Source organism: Gekko japonicus, unplaced genomic scaffold (genome assembly GCF_001447785.1).
Source record: "Gekko japonicus isolate JY-2015 unplaced genomic scaffold, Gekko_japonicus_V1.1 scaffold3248, whole genome shotgun sequence".
NCBI classification, from domain to species: domain Eukaryota; kingdom Metazoa; phylum Chordata; class Lepidosauria; order Squamata; family Gekkonidae; genus Gekko; species Gekko japonicus.
In genome coordinates, this window is record NW_015173236.1 from 9,224 (window position 1) to 12,740 (window position 3,517).

The following is a 3,517-nucleotide window of genomic DNA, read 5'->3' on the forward strand; positions in this document are numbered from 1 at the left end:
CGGTAATGTCAGGGGGCGTGGCATATGCAAATAAGTTATGCTAATGAGTTATGCTAATGAGCTCCGGCAGCTCTTTTTCTACAACAAGACCCCTGTGTCAGGATATCTGATTACGTATCTTTTGTGTGGAATATGGGTCAGATCCATAGAGCCCTGGGGTGGGAGCCCGTTTGTCAGGGAAGAATAATCCTTGAAGCAACAGCAGAGACGTTTGACTGAGAGGTCTCTTTCTGGGTTGTCAACTCGAGGTTGGGAGATTCCTGGAGATTTGGGGGTTGGTTGGAGCCTAGGTTGGGTGGCGTTTGGGGAGGGAAGGGACCTCAGTGGGGGGTGTAATGCCATACGGTCCATCCTCCAAGCAATCATTGGTCCTTTCCGCACTTGGATCTCATCCCTGGTTTTATCAGAGTGCAACTCGCAACACAATACCTTGGTTATAACAGCATCCGTTTATCCCGGGACCAGTGTGGGGCGAAAAGTCTAACTCCAGGAGCTCTCCAAGTCCCAGGTGGTGGCCGGCTGGCAACCCACTCTCTTTTCTATGCTGAACTGGTTAGGAACTATTTGCACACAGGATTTAGTGCATACAGCTGAGGAAGTAGGTTGTCACCTAAGAAAGCCCAGGCGGAACTGATCTCTGTCGCTTGGAGATCAAGTCTAACTCCAGGAGCTCTCCAAGTCCCAGGTGGTGGCCGGCTGGCAACCCACTCTCTTTTCTATGCTGAACTGGTTAGGAACTATTTGCACACAGGATTTAGTACATACAGCTGAGGAAGTAGGTTGTCACCTAAGAAAGCCCGTGGCACAATATGAGAGCTAGCGGGGTGTAGTGGTTAAGAGTGTCAGACTAGTAGCTGGGAGATCCACTTGTGCTGTGGAACTTGGCCGGGTGACTTTGGGCCAGTCATACTCTCAACCTAAGTACTCTCACAGGGTTGGTGTGAGAATAAACTGGAAGAGAAGAGAATGAAGCAAGCTGCTGTGAGCCCCTATTTGGGGAGAGCAGCGAACGACCCAGACGGAGATTGGTCCGGGAAGCACGGCGACGTGACGACGTGGCGCGGTTGGAGCCAATGGGATGGAGGTCGGTTGCTGCAGCCGTCGCATAGTCGTGTGCCGCGAGGTCCACTCCAGAGGGAGTCGCTGTGGAAGGAAGATCTCCGCAGAGACACCATCGCCTGGAAACGGGAAAGAACCCACCACGGAAAGAACCCTGCTGTTTGGGTGCCTGGTAGGCATTTACCCCCCCTTGCACTGTGGCCCTAGTTAGGATGATTTAAAAAATGTCTCGGTAAACCGCTCCGAGCCCTCGGGAAGGAGCGGTATATAAGTTGAAAGTGTATGTATGTATGTATGTATGTATATAAAGGAATTAAACAAATATCTCCTGCTACTTCACATTGCTATGAGGCACATTGCTTTTCTGATGCAACAGATCCTTTAGAACACCATGAATATGGAAACTAGCATTTGGAAATGCAAATATCCTACAGGGACACTCGGAAAAGAGCAAGGATTGGACTGGCTATGGCTTCGTATTAACGTACATGCAGAGACAAGCTGGGGGGTTTTGTGGTGTAATGTGTGAAACAGCAAGATGAGAGAAGCAAATGCACAGTTCCATGGTGGATGTGTGCGCCAAACCTCTGGCGGCCGGAGCAAGCAGATAAGGGCCTGACATGTCTGCAGACTTGCAGGAACTTTCCAGAAATTCAGTGTGTTCCCCCCCCCCACCGCCTTCAAAGGTGCAGTGTTATGTGGCTGTCTGAAAAACAAAACTTCTCTGCTGGCAGTCTCTCCACCTTCTCAGCAACCCACTCAAAAAATGTCAAGGCAGTACCTGATGAGTGACTCCTTTTCTCCATCCATAATTACTGTTCATTAATTTTGTTTCCCAAATCTATGTTCCTGTCCCTTTTGCTTTTCAGCACATTCTTTTTCTTGGGGGGGGGGTTGCTTTTGTGTTTTGCAGATTTTGCAGGCTGCTGTTGTCATGCTCTGAAGACTGGGGCGGTCTGTGAGGGCTGGAAGAGTCACGAGAGAGCCTGTGGCGTGCACGCTTTGATGTCCAAGTGTCATCTGAGCAACTCAGAGGCTTCCACAAAGTTTCAGAAACCTTTAGGACATGACATGACTCGCGGTGTTCCCTCTAAGCCAAGTTAGTGTGAGCTAGCTCATATTTTTTTAGCCTCCGGCTCACACATTTTTGTCTTTGCTCAGGAAGGGATGGCTCCAGAGCAAACTTATTTATGCAGCAGCCAAATCACTCGTGTCAAAATCCTGGTTAAATCAGTTCTCAACACCACTCAGTTCGAAGAAAGCTAACTTTTATTGAGACGTTGATAGATACCATACTGGACACGATCTATTGTTAGGACTGAAGCTGAATGTGCAAAGGTTACAGGTATAGTGTGTTCAAGTAAAGGCACTAAAGATCAGGACCCAATCTCCTCACGGTATTTGCCCGTCAGAATTGGCTCAAGTGGTTAAGACGCTGAACTGCAGGCTGTGGAAGGTCGGTAGTTCAGCAGTTCGAGACCTGGGTGCTGCATGACGGAGTGAGCTCCCATCTCTAGTTCCAGCTCCTGCCAACTTAGCAGTTAGAAAGCAAGAAATTGCAAGTAGATAAATAGGGTCCACTTCGGTGGGAAGGTAACAGCGTTCCGTGCGCCTTGGTGTTTAGACATACCGGCCACATGACCACGGAAACGTCTTCGGACAGCGCTGGCTCTTCGGTTTGGAAACAGAGATGAGCACCACAACCCTAGAGTCGGATTCGACTGGCTTTCGAGCAAGGGAACCTTTACCTTTTATCCCCCCCACTAAGCACATACCTCTCCCAGAGCCTCCCTTCCGCCAAAACTAACAGTTGCCTCCCCCCCCCCCCAGACACGTAACCTCTACATAGCAAGAAAAACAGAATAACAGACATTTGAGAAACCAGGGCATTTGGCCCCACTAAGGTGACAAGCCTCCGGCACATCAAAGAGAGAGGAACCTCCTCTCTCAGTGGCAGGCGAGCTGTAAAATGCACAGGGAACCTGACAGCTCGCTCACAACTTTAACATCAGTAGCTCACAAAGTAGATTTTTTGCTCACAAGATCTCAAAGCTTAGCGGGAGCATTGGTCATGAGTTCTCTGCCCTCCTTAAGACATTTCGATTCTTGGCAGGGGGATTATTGCCGTTTTCTCCACCTCATCACAGCCCGCCTCCCCAATTTGCCCATTGCGCGCTTTCTGTGGGTCCCTGACCCAGGGAGGAAGCTTTGGGGGAACTGAGCGAGCTGCAGTAGGAGGGAGGAGGTGGGAAAGTCTTTCCCCACGGACTGAAGTGCCTTCTGTTAATGGAAAACAACCTTTGGATCCAACCCAAAGGCTTTGAAACAGAGCTGGGAGTAGACAGACTTCATCATCGACGTCAAATATCAAACCAAATGTCTTTATTGCCTCAGCAGAGAAGCCGTAGCAACTATTGAGATATTTGGTTAATAAAGCAGGGTTTTGCCCAGTTATAGA